Raw genomic sequence first — 18152 nt, 5'->3', positions numbered from 1 at the left:
AGAGGCTGATGCCAGAGACAGCCATTCACTAAGAGGCTCATAACTATGTACGTACGTCCTGCCTTTCTTCAAGGTTCATCCCAGCATCACCGACGCCATGAAGACTTTCTGCAGTACCCCTCCCCTCCCCTTTCTCACTCACATCTCCAGTGTGCCAGCACTTCTGGGCACTCCCTTGCTCTTGCCTTCCTCTCAGATTTATATCCTGAACCTACTCTCCCTGGATGAGAAGGCAAGCTTCCCCTGGGCAGAAATAGGTAATCAAATCCTAGTCCTACCTCTTCCTGCCCGGTTACTTCACAAAGCCTCAGTTTCCCCATCTGAAAAGCTCTTAAGATTCATATGAGTATTAAGTGGGATAAACATGTGCAAAGAACCCCCTAGGAGCTGATATGGCAATTTCTTCCAGTGTGAAAACAATCTCCTATGAGCACAGTGACAGTGATCTTCTGTGTTCAGCGACGGTATGAATAATGTGCATTATGTCTTTGTGTAAAGGTCAAAATAAACAAGCCTGCCTGGAGAAATGCAGGAAGCTCATTCTCTAAAGGCCTTGCTGGCCGTCCAAGAAGGGAAACCCTGAGCAGGTCCCCTCTCCCGAGACCACAGCCAACCCAGGCGGGGCTATTACAAAACATGTCACGCAAGGATTCTCTCTGTCGTGGAAAGGGTCCAGTTTCGTTAAGCAAATAGCTCCATGGACACTATAAACGAAAGGCGGAGAGCAGAGCCGCCTGTTCAGTTTTGGCCAGCCTGGGCCCCGCAGTGTGAGCTTCCTGAGTGCTCACCTGCATGTGGCCCGGTCACTAGACAGAACTTGGATAAACTGAATAAAACCCGGGCAAAAGATCCCATGTGAAAGTACCCAAAGGGTATTAAAAGGAAGCTCTATTGCAGCTCTTACTGTGGCCTAAATGATCCATGGAATTGTGTTTTCAACGACCCAAACAAAATGTTAAAGGGCACCTAGGAACTAGTGGGAAGTGACCACCAAGGTGAAATCAGATAAAGTCCTTAAGGGGACCTATGGAGTAGAGCAAAAGCCAAGCAGGGCCACTCCAGCCGCAGTTTGGGCTGACAGGAAGCCCTGCCTGCTGGTGTGGACAGGCCTGGGCTCCCGAGGGTGCTTGTGGCCAGCTGGTGGGGCCCCAACTCTGCACCCACCTGGAGTTAGTCTATTCAGAACATCAGGAGGGCTCAGGGACCCTGAGCACAAACTATAGTAGAATTATCATAGGTATATAAGTTATAAATATATATGTTACAAGCTAGCTTCTCTTTTTTTAGATTATTAGCAATTAACATGTTAGGTCAAATACTGTTTTTCTTTAAAGCAAGATTTGGCTGATAAAAATAATAAAAATTTTTTTTAAAAAACTACTGTTTTTCTTTTCTATTTTCTTTTTGTTGTTGGAGGTTGTGTAATCTTGGAGCTGGATTTTTCTCAGGCCCTTTAGTGTATATCTTAGGAGTGTCAAAAACCGCATACTAAGCCACTGCCACTGGCATCGCACGGGCTGATGGCTCTCTAAGATGTGCGCTTGCTAAGTCACATACTGACACGGTTACCAGGGACAAAGTGTGCATGTGGAGGGCGAAGCTCTTTTTCCTAGATGCTGTTATTTCCTGTACCCAAAAGCCCAGGGCTCCCTCAGGAAAGATGTGGGCCAGACAGCTGGAGGAAAGCAGTCCCCATTTTCACAGTACATGCCATGTCACAGTTTGTTAATGTCTCCATTTGAAAAGGTCACTGTCAAGGCCAACAAGGGCCACCAGCCATGCTACAGCTCCTGTGTGAGCTCACCCACTCAGTCCGGCTGCCACGACCAAACCTGCCCTCCAGAGCAGCACAGTCAGGCAGTCAGAGAATTTTTAGAGCTGAAGAGACCCTGGAGGTCACCTGATCGACTCCTCCCATCACAACTAGGACAAAATTGTCCCATGAAGGGTGAGTGGTTTGCCCAGGAGTCTGCAGGTAGACAGCTGTTTCTGAACGTCACATCCAAGGAATAACCTCTCAGGGCCTCAAGCCTCTGGTTTTGTCTTGGTCACTACTTTTGCAATTTTTTTTCCTCCTTTATTTGGTGAACATCTATAAGTTTCTGCCTCTAGGCAAATGAAAAGCATTATCCATGAGGGGGCTACAATTTAAAAAACGAAAAACAAAAAGCCCAAACTACCCTTCTTCCAATATCAGAAAAGACACACAATGGTATTTGGTGTTTAGATTGCAAACACATGCCCACATAATCAGAATTAAAGCAATTAGCTATGAGAGCCAACTTAATTCAATTAGAAAATTTTATTACCCAAATAAGTCTCAAAAAATAGAGTCACCGTGCCAACACTGCGCTAGATTTCACGCCCAAATGCAAACCTGCCATCTGCTAAGGCACATGACAAGTTTTCAAAGAAAAGTGACCACAGGCCACTTAAAACCTTCATCAGACACAGCCCTTGGGAGGCAAGATGCCACAGCCCCGTGACAACAGGAGTAGAGCCACCCTACACGGCGGATTTTAACGCAGAAGGAAACTTGTTTCTTTACTTCCCACTTGATCAGCAGAGACAGTGCTCCTTTTGGAACAACCATCTGGATTCAAAAACATAAAAATGGTCCCCCAAAATTGCACATGTCTAAATGTCAACAGTATATAGAAACTTCCAGAAGAATAGAAAGCTGTTTTCCTGCTACATTTTTTTTGGCATTACTTTAGCGGTCACCATAGGCCAAACAGGTGGCTGGTGTCAGTGGTTTATACGGCATGAAAGCCATTTTGCCATTCATAAAATCATGTGGAAATAGCTCTAATTAGATTTCTAGTACAAAACCGGTCTGCCTCTAAGCAATCTTAACACCATTTATTCTCTCACATAGGAAGTCAAATTTTAAATTAAATTATAATGTGAATGATCCAAGGAGCTACCTCCTATTGGAAAACTACCAGACGAAGAAAATAGCTTGCTCAGGAAAAGCGGTGATGCAGGCCAAGCGCAGTTGACTTACGACCTCTTCCGTAGCTTCACATCTTCCCTGCAACTGTCACACTAATCCCCCAAAGGAAGCTCCGGGCAAACGCACCTGCTAGACAGGAAGCTTCCCGAAGTAAGGGCTCCACCCTGTTCTCTTTGATCCCACACAGCCTCTGACTCAAATGCTATTTTCTTAATAAAGGAATGAATAATATGATTATTCACTCAACCCAGTTGTTGGGCACCCACTCCATCAAGCACTGGAGATACAAAGATGAACCAGACAAGGTTCTTTGTTCTTTTTTCTTTTTACTGGAAATGTTTTCCATTTATTTTAAAAATCGAATATACACAGCATATGAGGCCTCAAACTGCACTGTCTGCAAATTTCACCACAAACATAAAGAAACTGCATGTGAACTCTGCATGCCTTCCCACGGCCTTCCGCGAGGCCGGCCCGAGAGCCCCTTTATTTCAGTAGATTGGTACTGGCTGAGCGCTTGCAAAGGTCCAAGAGGAAAATATTAAAGCAACATTTCTTTTAAAAGCCAAAGGGAAAATGCTGGGTAAACCAAAGGGAAAATGTTTGGTTTATTGTGAGGTTTATTATGACCACTGGTTCAGACCAAATTTCCTAAGAAGTTTGGGTAACCCCGGATACCCTCAACAGTTAAGAGACTTCAACATAACCCAGGTGGCTGGGTGGGGTGGCTCACACCTGTCGTCCCAGGTACTCGGGAGGCTGAAGCAGGAGGATGGCTTGAGCCCAGGAGTTTGAGGTTGCTGTGAGCTATGATTGCACCACTGCACTCTACCCAGGCAGCAGAGCGAGACCCTGTTTCAAAGAAAACACAGAATCCACCCTAGCAATAAGGTAGACACTTGCCCATAACCCCAACAGATATGCACAGGTCATCAATCCTCAGTCACCAAAACAGATCCTCATCCAGCTCCTTCTCCCTTTCCCAGCACAATGCATTCCCTTGCCCTGGGTGGAGCGAACGGTATTAATACTACCATCCCTGCTGTGGAGGAGGGTGACCTGAGTCCACAGCTGGCCCAACAAAGAAAGATTCTTATCCAGTGCTAAGAGCCTGGCACTGAGCTCCCCATGCTATGTGGTTTCTGGAAGGGAGGACTTCGGGGCCTGAGCCACTTGGACTAGTCGAATGATCTGTCTGGATGAATGACGAGCCTCCCTTCACCTTGGTCATCTCCAGGCAGAGATGCTCATGGCATCTACTTCACACAGGTGTTCTGAAGATTAAATTCAAAACAATAGTGCCCGGAGCCTGATGCGGGTGCTTGGTCACATCTGCCCACACTCACACTGCTTACACCCTGTGTCCCATCTACAACCCGGCAGATGGGGGTGGGTCAGCCAGATGAAGACAGCTGCTATTTACAGACAACTTCACCAACCAGATCAGCAACACAACAGGTCTGAAAAAGTATCAGACAAGCCTATCATCACCTGGCTGTACAACTAACCCAGCCAAACCAGGTGTCACATAAACCTTTCTCCTGGGAAAACTACCTAGCACTGTGGAAAAAGAACTCTATACCACATCCATGCGATGCACACAGCACACATGCCCAGCCCTACTGCACTCCACACAAATATGAAAGCCTTGACAGGGGCCACCAGTGATTGCCAATCTTAAAATAAGCCGTATGTGGTAGGCAGAATAGGGGCCTCCCAGAGATGTCCACGTCCTAATCCCCAGAACCTGTGAACAGGTTAAGTGATGTGGCAAATGGGAATTAAGGCCACAGATGACAGCAAGATTGCTAATTAGGGGACATTAATAGACAGATTGTCCTCAGTTATCCTGGTGAGCCCACTGTAATCACAAGGGTCCTTAAAAGTTGGAAGAGAGAACCAGAGAGACGGCAGCAGGAGAAGAACACAGACCAACATTGTTGGCTTTGGAAACGGAGGAAGGGACCACAAGCCAAGGAATGGGGGCAGCCTCTAGAAGCCAGAAGGGGCAGGGAACAGATGCTACCCTAGAGCCTCCAGGGGAAGTGTGGTCCTGCCCACATCTTGACTTGAGACCAATAAGACCCACTTTGGACTTCTGACCTCCAGAACTGTAAGATAGTAATAATAAACATGTGTTGTTTTAAGCCACTAAGTTGGTGAAAATTCATTATAGCAGCAATTGGAAACTAACACGGCATGTTACCCAGTCAAGATCTCTCGGACAGATTACATGCACCCTAGCGGTCCTGAGCAAGACCAACTTCCTCAGACATCCTCCTTGCCTCCTGAAGACTCTGCTACTCTGAGCTTTGGCTTTTTGGTTGGGAGCTGGTGACCTCGATCCAGCGTATGGGGACTTCCTTGACTTACCTTCCAGATCACTCAGGAAGAGGTTTTGAAATGAGAGAAGAAAGATGGTTGCTGAGATCCTGGAATGGTATTAGGGAATGAAGTATGATTCCCAGATCTCCCTTACCCAGCCTTCCAGGCCATGAAATCAGACCTCCCTCCCTTCTTCCCTCCCTCTCTTTCCTTCCTTCCATCTGTCCTCCTTCCTTCCCCTCTCCCTCCCTCCTTCTTTCTTTCCTCCTTCCTCTCTCCCCTCCTTTCCTCCCTTCCACCCTTCCTCCCTTCCACCCTCCCTTCCTTCCTTCCTTCCTTCCTTCCTTCCTTCCTTCCTTCCTTCCTTCCTTCCTTCCTTCCTTCCTTCTACCCTTCCTTCCACAAACAGCTATTGAGCACCTAATATATGTTATATGCTGCTAAAAGTAAAGGAATACAAAAATGAGTAAATAATTCTCAATATATATCCAAAGAGCTCATCAATTAAAGATTTCCCATCCATCTAGGACAGTGATTTTCAACTGTTTTGGACCATTAACCATAGCAATGGATGCCTTTTTTTATATCACAGTCTACTATACACGTAAAACCCAAACAAGAATTTCACAAAACAATACTTACCCTTACCAAAGGAGATGTACTCTATTTTACGTTCCATTCTATTTTTATGTCTATTTCTATTCCATTTTATTCTTCATTCTGATCAGCAGCCTAGTAAGTTGATTTCATGACCTAGTAATGGATTCTACCTCTCAGTTGGGAAAATGCTGACCGACAAGTCTTGACACCTGCACCCACACAGATCCACGGAGCCCATCCCTCGGAAACGTATCCAAAGAGACCGCAGATGCCAGGCCGTCCCTCGCCCCAACGCACCACCACCACGCAGGGTGGGCTGCCTCAGACTCACAGGTCCCAGTTATCTCAATGACAACAATCTCCCCCCAACACACACACAGTCTCACCCCCCATGAAGGGAAGGAAGCAGAAGTGCTGAATGTGGAAAACCGTGACTCACTGTTCCTGTCAACCAGGTACGTGGCTATAAATGTCACTCAAGTGAAATCACAGCAGAGGGTTCAGAGCCGTGAGGAACAACAGCTCCCGAGGAGCCAGTGCTGGGAGCCGAGACCTCAGGCTGCCCAGAACAAAACGAGGACATGAAACTTCACGTCAGGAGAAACCACCAAATACCTACGACTAACAATGAGCCGTAACTGACTTGATTATCAATAATCGCCCACCCGGTACGGGGAGGGCTCCTGGAGAACCTGCGAATGGTGCGGCCCGGCCCTGGCTAGCGGTGCTGTGGGACGTGCTGAACGGGAACCGGCCCCTCCAGGGTGCTCCTCCACGGGGTACAGCAGGCCACCGGCTCCACAGGACGCCACTATAAAAAGCAGCTGAAAAAGTCACAGTGCTCTTTTATGTAAGAGGGCCTTATTTGCACAGAGGTTTTTAAAAATGGGAATTTTCACTCTCAATTGCTGTCATTCCACCTAATGACATATGTTAAAGCTTATCTTTTCACGGGCTAATTTTAGACTGATAGCAGTTCCCAGATCACTGGTTTCGAAAGACATTACCCAGCTTTGCAAATCTAGTCCTTTCCCAAGAGGATTCCTGTGGCAGAGGAGCAGGCAAGGTCAGAGGCTTTGGGGGGGGGGGAGCGGCAGGACCCCCGCGGCCTGTGTACAGCCCCTTCCCTTCCTGTGGTGTTGGTGCCACCCGGACAAACACCAAAGGGCCAGTTTCAGGGTCTAGGTCACGTTAGATCGTTGCCTGCACAGATCTCTCTTATCTCAACTGTTTTTCTGGCAGAAAATATTGAGGTTGAACAAAGTGCTGAAAATAGCGCATATCAACCCCCAAGGAACTCAGTGTTCCCTAATCACAATCCCCCCCCAGGAGGGTTTTTGAGATTCACCCTTTGTGCTACTACTGAGGAGAGATGAAGACTAGTACCCCACCATTCCACTGTCCTTAGGGACCATAATGTCATAAAAAGGACCTTGATTAAAAGATGTTTCCGAATTCTACTGGAAGGTGGGTCGATCCCATAGCGTGTTTCTGACTCTCGCTCCTGCAGGAGTAGCAGCCCCGGACATCTGCCGGCTTGAAGGAAAATCCAAGTCAGCTCTGGCTCTTGCCTCTCCACACCCAAATTCCTCATGCCTGTGGGCCTCTCCATCCTCCTCGAGCCCCTCGGCCAGCCCAGACCCCCTGGTTTATCACTTGTTTCTCTTTTACCATTGCCATTGACTTCCTGGCCTCCTGGTCCTACATTTCTCTGTTTAACCCCAGACCTGAATGAATCCGGCCAACCGTGCCTACCCCATGCCAGCCCCACGCTCCTGTGCCATGCTGGAGAAGCCATAGAGCAGGGGCAGAGTCCCCAAGACGTGAACAGTCTCCAACCCTAGAGACTCATGAGTCCTGCCGCATCTCCGGAGCACTTCTTCCCTGATTCACTGAGCGACACTCCGAACGCTGAAACCCTCACCTCTCTACCTACTTGGGGTTTGTAGGGGGTAGGATGAGCCATCACACAGGATGAGGAGGATGAGGAGGACATTCCCTCTGCTGGCCCCCACCCAGCCTCTCTCCTCCTCCCTTTCCTCTTAGGACTAGAATGTCCCTGGGGCTAAGGCTGTCCCCTGCTCCGCCCTCCTCCCCTCCTTCCTCCTTTCGTGGCTGCCCTCACCTGATTGCTCTTCCTTTTCCCCAGCCTGGATCCCCCCAACTTCTCCTCTGGAGCCTGTCTCCATCCCGTCTCCATCCTGCCCTTTACAGGGGACAGGCTACAGGGGACAGGACCATCTCCTCGCCCCTCCGCTCCCATCCTTCAATCCCCCACAGCCAGGCCCCTGCTCCATGGAAAATGCTCCCGCAGAGACTAACCGCCTCCAAGCGGCCAAGCAGGACAACCATTTCTGCCTTTCCTCACGGGCCCCTCCTTAGGCTCTGAGGCTGGTTCCCCATCCCGCCTCTTGGACCCCTCCTAACACGGTCTCCAGGCCCCCATTCTCTTTGCTCCCCCATCTCTCACCTGACAGTTGCTTTCCTCCATAGTCTCCTTTGACCGGCTCTTCCGCACCCTCCCTGGACGCTCCTCACCTGCACCCGCAGCACAGGAGCCCCCGGCCCACAGCCCAGGCAGATCCCCACATCCTGCCACCTGGTGTTCCTCTCCCCTCGGGAGCCCCATGGGCCCCCCACATTCAACCAGTCAGCTCCGTGGAGCAGGCCCATGCTGCTCTGTGGGTCACACCGGACCGGGAGAACCTCACACAGTGCCTGGCACACTGTAGGAATCCCATAAATGACTGCTGAGTGAATGTCCCAAACCAAATGCACTGCTTTTGCCCTCAAACCTGCTCCTCTTCTTGGAATCCTCATCCTAGCAAGTGACACCATCCAGTCATCCAAGAAGAATCCCCAGTCATCCTGGCTGTGTCTTTCCCACCCTCCCCGACATCTCAGTGGTCAAGCCATGTAGCTTTGACCTCCATGGCGTCTCTCCTGCCAGCCCCCTCCTGCCCAACCCCGGAACCACCACCTGGTGCCAGGCTCCCCTCATGTGGACACGAACCAGGGCGACGGCCTCCTTCGGCCCTCCTACCCTTGGTTTGACCACCCCGGATTCACCACCCCAGGCTCCTCATGCTTTGCCCCGTCTTCTCTCTAGGAAGAATGCAGAGGACCAGGTGGGCATGCTGTGCTCAGGGGGTCCAGGAGGCTCCCATGAGGAGGTGCCCATTGAGGTGACCCGTGCAAGACAGCCAAGCTAAGAAATCTGAGGGCCGGGGCAAAGCAGGGAGCATTACAGGCCGAAGGAACAGGTGTCCAAGGGCTCCAGGGTTGGAAGGGGCATGGCATGCTCTGGAGGCTACAAGGCAGCTGGTGTGGCTGGAGCCCGGGCAGCAAATGGAGCATCTGGCCAGATGAGGCTGGTGAGGCCCAGGGACCAGATGGCCCAGGGCCTAGGAGTGTAGGTGAGAATTTTAGTTTCCCCTTCAGAGCACTGGGAAGCAGGAGAGTGGCATGGTCCCATCTGCCTTTTAAACAGATCCCTCTGCAAATGCTTAGTTAATGAAGTAACGATGGATACTTTCCTAACATGATAAAATACAACTATCTCAATCCCAAACTCAGCATCTAGAAAGGGAACCCTAGTAGCATTTCCCTCCTCAGGAGCAAGACAAAATGTCCACTATCGTTGTTCTTTGAGGAGCTGGCCAACACACGTAGGTGAGAGAAAGAAATGAGAGATTTAAAAATCAGAAAGAGGTAAAATTATCACTATTTGCATATGTTATGCTCATATAGCTAAAAACCTCAAAAGAATCTACTAAGAAGCTATGCAAACCATATGAGAATTCAGAAAGTTGGTAGCAGAAAGTTGGTACACGTAAGGCAACCCCAATAAAAACAGCAATGGGATTTTTTAAACAATCAGAACAATCTGATTTTAGAGTTCATAGGAGAAGCCACCGGCGACAGCGTGGCCGTGGGTGCTGGGTGAGCTGGGAGACCCAGCTGGACCCGGGAAGAGGCTGGGCCTCAGCTGCCATGAAGGGAGGGATTTGAGAAAGATTTCCCTGGATTTGAGAAAGATTTCCCTGGAGAAAGTCGTAGGAGGTGGTGACTGATTGGACGTGGGAGGTGAGAAAGAGATGTCAAACAGGGACTCCTGGTCTCAGGTTGTCCACTTAATAATTAATCAAATCTCCTGCAAATGTATGCCAGAGTTTCTGAAATCACTGCTCCTGCCAGGGTTTCCAGGCCCGGCAACAGACTTCCCAAGGCCCTCCAGAAAGGCTTTTTAACTAGTTGTGTGTTCATAGCCAAGTCAAGCACTGCTCTTGCTTTGTGACTCTGCTAATTAGATGTTCTGCTTAGGGCTTTGGTGGACAGCATGGTCTCAGCTTTAGAAAGGCTCTAGTTATTTCCCTATCTGCGCTTTTTTCCCCCTTTTGATTTAAAATTGTGCTAGAAAAAAAAATAGGGCAGTGAAAATGTGTTTCAGTTTGACTTAATCAGATCCAATGTTTACTTTAGCTGTGGTTTGACAACATCTCCATAATATCTTTCCTCTTCTTTAATAAATAAATAAATAAGTCCTTAGGGCACAACAAAATTTCTCACCACCCCTGGCCTTATCATTTTGTCGGTAGCAATATCCCTTTAGGGTTTGCCTTTTTTCCCCCCTGTTCAGAATTCTTTTCAACACATTTTCAAACAGAACAAAGTGAGTTTAAATATACCACACAGTGGTTGCCTCTCAAACATCTACAGAAGTCATTTCAGTGAACATGTTGTTTGATATGAAAAAAGAAGTGCATTTGATTTGGGTACAAACAGACTGTTATGCAAAGCATGTGTCTGTTAAAACTCAGGTGAATAAGCCTATGCTTTGGATGAGACAAGCTGATACCCAGCTTCCCTCAAGTGTCTGCCAGGTTGGGCTTCCTTTGGGGACTACAGCAGGTGCTGATGAGCTGCCTGAACCAGTGCCCTGAACCTCCCAGTGCTCACACAATCATCCCATCATCGCCTGGCGGGTCTTGCTCAAGGCAGAGTCAGAGCCTGCAGGTGGGGTGGGGCCTGAGCCTCTGCCTTTCTAATGAGCTCTAGGAGGTGCCATCCCGCAAAGTGGCCCTCGGAGCAGCAGGAGTGTAAACACACTCAGCAAGTTAGAAGCCACATTTCTCAAGATTAACCTGTAGACTGGGACGCATTCTCCTTATTTACAACACAGGTTTTGCCACTGTCTCATGTCAAAGAACCTTGGGATAGAACAAGTGGATGTTTTAAAGTCTCTTCGGACTGTGAGTAATATCTGCAGGTCAGAAGATCCAATCCCAATCTAACCTAAATGTTATACTTGCTGAAAATCTATACGTAGAAATTCCTGCGATATTTAGTAAAGCTTCACCAATTTGGATTACATAAAACTTAAACCTTATTTATAGAATTTAAAACATACAACCTGGCTTATTACTTTCAATTTCACAGGCTACACAAGCTTGAGGCATTTGAGAAAGCAGAAATTCATATACTTCCCCAAGGATGATGTTGTCCTACTTCATTTGCAATAAGGAAAAAAGGAAAGTCTGGGTCTTCCCAGCCACTCCCATATGAATAACCACAAATTCCAAATAAAAGGAAAAGGAATCTCAAAAGTCTTCCTGCACTTAAAATAAAAAGGCCCCCAAAACTTACAACATCTGTGTCAGTTCCTTCAGGTGTAACCATTCCTGTCAGTGGGGCTGCCTTTAACCTGTTTTTGAGGTGGAAAACTAAAGCCTAAAGTCAGTAGAACTCAAGGTCAATGCCATTGGGGGACCTTATTAAGCTAAGGAATGTCAACAACAATAAATTTTACCCACTCCAGTGCCAGCTGCCTTTAGGGAAGGTGTGTGTCTCCTGACAAGTGCACAGTTTCAGCCCGGCTTGGTTGGCCTTGGAAAACATTTTCCTTATCGACTGAAAAGTAGAATGCATAAAAAACAGTAAATTAACTGCTTTTTAAAAAGAGAGGAAGTAAAGTGATTAAATTACACATCGTTAAGCTATGTCTCCTACAAATACACAGATCTGTGCTCCTGCATACAAAAGGCCATCAGGGTAGTTATAGAAGAAGGAGCCACTCTGTTTTGCAAAGTGTGCAAAATACAAAAGGTACAACAGGTACAACATGTAAAAAGACAGAAGACAAAATACAGATACAAAAAGCACAGAAAGGGTCTCTGCCAACACCTTCTGCATACTATTACTGCACTGTCCCGTCCTTCTGCTGGTCATCGCAAATAGGGCTTACCCCGCCCAGCCTGATACTGGGGGAAGAAACCTTAAAAACATGGGACATCTTTAAGAATCATTCACTGGAAAGAGAGCACGTAGTATGCCCATATAATTAACCTGGGTTCAAGTAGACTAGTAACCTTCCATCTTGCACCTTCCCAGATACAATCAGAGCTGATGGCTGCCCCGGTAACACGGCACCAAGGTGCCGAGTTTAGCTCCACAATAGCAGGCTGGTCACTTCTATTCCTTTAAATCTGGGATGGGTAGGATGGAAGTACAGAATCCAGAACTGGAGACAGAATTAAAAAGAAATCTGGAACATTCACTGGACAGGTATGGGAAACATCTGGCAGAAGAAAAAATACAAAGTTTGCATTACTTCTGTGACAGTGGTAACCCTTGGGCCGATGTCCACATTTATCCTAATACAGAGTTTTCTGACATTCCACCCTCAGCTCTCCATCCTGTGCTACTGTTATCCCTTAATTAATAAAGCTAAACTAATGGCATCCAGAGAGGAGTCCCCAGGCACCTAGAAAACGCTCTGGAAAATGCTGCAGTGCAGTGGCTGGAAAGGGCTCTGGACTGAGCCCCAGACCCGGGGTTCGAGCTACTCCCCACGATCCTCAGTCCTCTCACCTGCAAAATGGAGCTACATTATCTGCCCCCGAAGGTTATGAGGCTCCTGAAACCTAGAAAGGGTCCTTATGTGCTGAATTAATGAATAAATTTTCAAAGGAGATAATGATGTGAAACACAATCTAAATGTTAGTTATGATTATTCTTTTAAAATTTGTCCATAAAGGCTCTCGAAGCATATAACATTCAAATAATTCACAGTTCACCGAGCAGGCAGTTTGCTTGTATCTTGGTTTACAGGAAACTTTCAGACCCCAAGTTCTTGGGATGAAGTGTGCCTTATTCCAATTCTGCATTCTGCCATGACAACAGCACCCACCTTTACTGACGGAGCCCTTTTCTAATAAACACTGAAAATTTGATACAGAAAGACAGGGATATGCTTTACTAAAAAAGAGATTATTATATTAGTTAGGATATGTTCTGTAACGCATTAGGAAACCCAAATCATGCCAGCTCAACCAACGAGGTGGGGCCATCTGAGACCTCAGGCTGCTCCTAAGGCCTGCACAGGACTCTGTTGCCAAGGAACAGGAGGGAATGTTTGGTGGGAGGGCAACCAACAAGGCCCACTGCAGAGAACTAAGAGTACATCTACCCACCAAGCAGTGGCTCCCACTCCATCCTTGATGTTGTCTCCTTTTTTGAGCCATTCACTCCTACTAGACTGAAACGTGACTAACTTCTGACCCACACTCGTGGAGAGCAGGCTACTTATAGCGTGAACGAAGGGAAGAATGACTGAGATGTGCTCAAGCAGACCGAGGCCACTCAGTCAGGATGGTAATGAATCTCAGCCTCAGATGCCCGGCCTGCTGCTTCAACGACTGTAACTTCCCTTCTCTCATTCATGTCTCTATTTTGCTTTCCTAGGGTGAGAGTTTTCTTGCTACACTGGAGACATTAAAATAACTTGGGGATATGGCAAATAAGCACATGAAAAGATGCTCCATACCATATGCCATTAGGGAATTGCAAATTAAAACAGCAATAAGATTACTACACGCCTGTTAGAATAGCTAAGTCCAAAACACTGACAACTCCAAATGCTGGCAAGGATGTGGAGTAACAGGAACTTTCACTCATTGCTGACGAGAATGAAAATGGTACAGCCACCTTGGAACACAATTTGGCAGTTTCTTACAAAGCTACACATATTCTTATCATTTGATCCAACAATTGTGTTCATTGTTATTTACCCAAATGAGTTGAAAACTTATGTCCACACAAAAACCTGCCCATGAACATTTATGGAAGCTTTATTCATAATTGCCAAAAATTGGAAGCAACCAAGATGTCCTTCAGTAGGTGATAAATAAACAAATGGTGGTATAGCCACACAACAGAATATTATTCAGCAGTATAAAGAAATCAGTTATCAAGCCACAAAAAGACACAGAGGAACTTTGAATACACATGGTTAAGTGAAACAAGCCAATCGGAAAAGGCTACACACTGTATGTTTCTAACTATATGACAGTCTGGAAAAGACAAAATCTTAGAAACAGTAAAAAGATCAGTGGTTGTCAGATGTTGGGTGAGGGGCAGGGACCTCTTTGGTTCCCTGTGGTGTCCCTGGAACCAGCATAGTGGCATTTTGGAAAGAGAGAAATCTGCAACAGAATCCCAATTCCACCCACACATGCCTGAGTGACTTTGGAAGAGCTCCCTGGGGAATCTTTGAGTCCTCATCTGCCCAAAAATGGAGGTCACCATACACTGTCTGCAGGTGATCCCGGTGGTGGTGGCAGTGGTGGTGGTGGAAGGAAAGGTGATAATGATGACAATAATATATGCTCAAATAGATTAGTCTGAGTAGCACTGGTTTCTAATACAGTCGGGCTCAACTAGCTCACCTGAGCACGTGGTAGCAGCATGCAAACATGTAGCTCGGTCTGAAGATTCTGTAAGCAAACGGCTGTGGCTACACAGAATAAAACCAGAGAAGGTAAACGAATTACTGCCCAGTGATGCTGAAGGTTCTAAGTTCTTAGGCGCACCTCCCTCGGGGTGCAAAGAGTGGGAAGGTGCCACTGAGACCCCCAGCTCCCCGGAGAGCTTCCACCGGGCCATGCAGTGGTGTTGGCAAGGGGCTCACAGCAGAGTTTGTTCATTTGTTTGTTTGTCTATTTGTTTTAATTGGTTTTATGGCCAAAATCCTGGCAGAAGAAAATCGTTTCTCTAGCATCAGTCAAAGAATTGTGCACGGGCCTCAGAGAGCGCTTTGTTTGTTTGTTTGGGACAGGACCTGGCTCTGTGGCCTGGGCGGCGGTGCTGTGGAAGAGCACTCGCTTGGAAGTGCAAAAGCTCCAGCCCCCAAGCCTTTCCCATTCCCATCAGGCCACCTCCCGACTCCTATTTAAGTGGAATTATTTAACTCATAGGATTTTTGACAATAGGAGGAGAAGTCCTTACAACTCCGCTTGGGTCCTTCTGGATGAGTTCTTCCCATGACCGAGAAGAGGCAGGCAGAGCTGCACCGGATACCCCCCGTGTGACCCACTTCAAGGCTTTACCCAGTTCACGGGACAAGGTGCTGACCTGAACCCCTCTCGGTACTCTTTGAGTGGCCCAAGAAAAACCATGTTTCGAACATTTGAAAATGTGGGGCCAAATATACTCACAGGAAAAAAAAAAAGCCTTCCAAGGAAACAACACTGTTTTAATGTTAAAGAGGGGGAAGGGAAATTGGAAAGAGTGAAAAGAAATAGCAAAATGCACTTTTTATCTTAACCATGGCATCTGCTTTGGCAAGGCCCGAGGTTCCAACCTGCACCCAGAGCTTCACGTCTCGCAGACTGCAGGCCCCTGCGGGCCGGGGCTGCCCCGCTGCCCGCGCCTCATCAGAATTGCCGAGTGAGTATGTGGTCTGTGGTATTCTCTCTGGCTGAAAAATTATACCTCCTTTGGAGTTCTTTTTGCCACCAACTTAATCCACCCTTCTAAAGCATTCAGAATAGAAAAAAAAAATTGACATCATTTTATTTCTGACAGGTTCTTTTCTGATAAACTTTTCTCTCCTGAAGCACATCCCACCTGTAAAAGTCCTAATGATAGCCAATTTCCATTCTTTATCAATAAGTGTGTTGGAGGCCTCTGTTCATTCTTGAAATATCACTCCCCTGTCCTTCCTGCCTCTACCGATTCATCTAAGAGTGGTGATTTTTAAAAATACTTTCCTATCCCTTGCAAAGCTCTTTGATAAACTGGCAATAAAGACAGTCTCAATAAATTGTTGTGACAATGTTAGTTACAACATTACTTAATAGCTATTTAGAGCCTAGCACAGCCCAGAACATAAAAGGAACCTCAAAGACAAAAGGATAATAATTCATTGGTTTATTGATGATGTACTCATTGAAAAGCTGGAAGAGTCAAAAATGTTACCGAGCCAGCACCCCACCCCCTCCGCCAAGGTCCCGGGATCCTCTCTATGAAGCCCTTCGCTCCTCACAAGGGCGACTTTAGGGTTGGAGAGCCAGTCAAATATTACTAAACTATCTAGAAAACCTGCGGTTGGGACAGGAAGGAAGAATGAAAAGAATTCACAATTTAATGAGGCAGTGAAAAGATTTGAAAAAAAAAAAAAAAAGCTATAAACCTGTACTAGAGGGTACAGAATTCATTCTACCCAAATAGGACATTAAAAATGGGAAGAAGTAGTGAAAGAATGTCATAAGGCTGTCACCTGAAGTCAGGGACAACACCAGCGACTGCATGATGCGGATGCTGAATATTCCCGACAGCAGGAAGACTCGACACAGGGCTCCACGTGCCTTTGGTGGCCTGGCGGAACGGTCCTGCACACAGGTCTTTCTGCCCAGACAGAAGTCTCTGGCCACAGCCCCAGCCCACCGAGACGGCCGGCACCTCACAGTCACGTGCTGCCCTCCTGGTAACCTCAGACAACAACTCCAGCCCTTCTTCAGGACCCCTTTCCTCCCGCACAGCGTGAGCCAAGGCCAAGTGTTTGTTCTGGCTTCATTTCAAAGGTGGGAAGGGAAGGACGGCACCATGGTTTTCATAATCAAGGAAGCCGGCCAGCCTGATTTTATATGAATAGATGTCAGACCACTGGGGCTGGAGGGGAACTTAGAGGCCATTTGGTATTTTCTAGAGATGATGCAAGTGAGGCAAAGGGAGGTGGCCATGGGCACAGAGCCGGCCAGAGCTAGAGCTAGAACAAGGACTCGGTACTCTTCCTGTGCACCTATGGTTGAGAATGACCCAGTGACTAAAGTTGCTTTAGATTTTATTCTTAGAGAAACAAGCCCAACACAAAATGTTCTGTGCACATTGCCTGCCTTCCCAACTCATGGAATAATTTCCAGATCTTTCCCCTTACTTTGGAAAGAAAGGCCAGACGCGTGGCTCAGAGTTCTGAGCTGTGAACGTGCCCAGGTCTCCAGTTCTTGGAAAGCAATGGGCTGACCAAGGGAGCTGGAAGTTGCTATCTCAGGTGGTGACTCTTCCTCACGCAGTCAAGCCAGACCAGGCAAATAAGAGAACCAGCTCAGTCTCCATCAAGAAGGTCCTGCCAAAGGCAGGGGAAGGCACCTGGCGACCATTCTGCAGCACTTGCAGAGAATTCATCCACAGAGGAGAACTTCAGCCTTGGCCCCAGGTTCACTGAAAACCCAACAGCGATGCCCACCTGTGGGCTCTGCTCCCCTGACACCTGGCTGGCTGGGAGAAGAGTCCCTGCTGGAAAACAGTCATTTGTCACTGCACCGCGTTTTTGCTCTCAGCTCTAGCCAATCATCTGAAGTCGCTGAGCATGCTGCGTTTCTCCTCCTTTCTGCTTCCCGCTTCCTCGGTAGGTTCTGCTAGCATTCGGTGTTTGGATAAAGATACAGCTTTAGGGTCTGAGGTTGTCCCACGCATGACCACCCATGTTAAATGCTTCAGGAAACACTGTTTATTTATAGACGTCCCCAAAAAGCACAGGATAATCTCCTCACGTGCAGTGGAGTCCACGGTACTAAATAGGAAACATCAACATCCTCCAGGCTGAAAACCAAGGTAAATACACTGTGTCAGGCAGGACAAATGAGCAGCACCAGGAGAATTTTAACGTAAACTCTGACCACTGTCAGATGTGTTCTGGACTTCCATATTTAGCATCTGCCTCTCTGCAAGTCTTTTTCCCTCGGGGTACGTGGAAAAGTGTCCCTCTCCCCCAGGCCAAGGCCTCCACCCAGGCTTTGGATACTGCCAAATAAACCAACTCTTTCTCTTAGAGTCAACTGATCCTGGTAAATGTATTCAAGTTTCTACCATTAAAAAAAAAAAAAAAAGGCCTCCCAGCCTCATGTCCCCCTGCAGCCCCTGGCCTATCTCTCGTCTCCAAACTTGGGAATTTGTTTCTTCCTGCCTCCCACTACGTCCTCAGCCCACTGCA

The 18152-nt window shown here is 47.4% G+C and overlaps 1 protein-coding gene across 2 annotated transcripts in view; it reads right to left on the bottom strand.

Annotated features, from left to right (window-relative positions):
* The window catches only part of ZDHHC14 (zinc finger DHHC-type palmitoyltransferase 14), a 237781-nt gene that overhangs the window by 191151 nt on the left and 28478 nt on the right, over positions 1-18152 (bottom strand). The gene's annotated exons all lie outside the window — the stretch shown is intronic.

This window comes from Lemur catta, chromosome 2 (assembly GCF_020740605.2).
Source record: "Lemur catta isolate mLemCat1 chromosome 2, mLemCat1.pri, whole genome shotgun sequence".
Classification (NCBI taxonomy): Eukaryota; Metazoa; Chordata; class Mammalia; order Primates; family Lemuridae; genus Lemur; species Lemur catta.
This window is presented reverse-complemented; position numbering and strand designations above follow the sequence as displayed.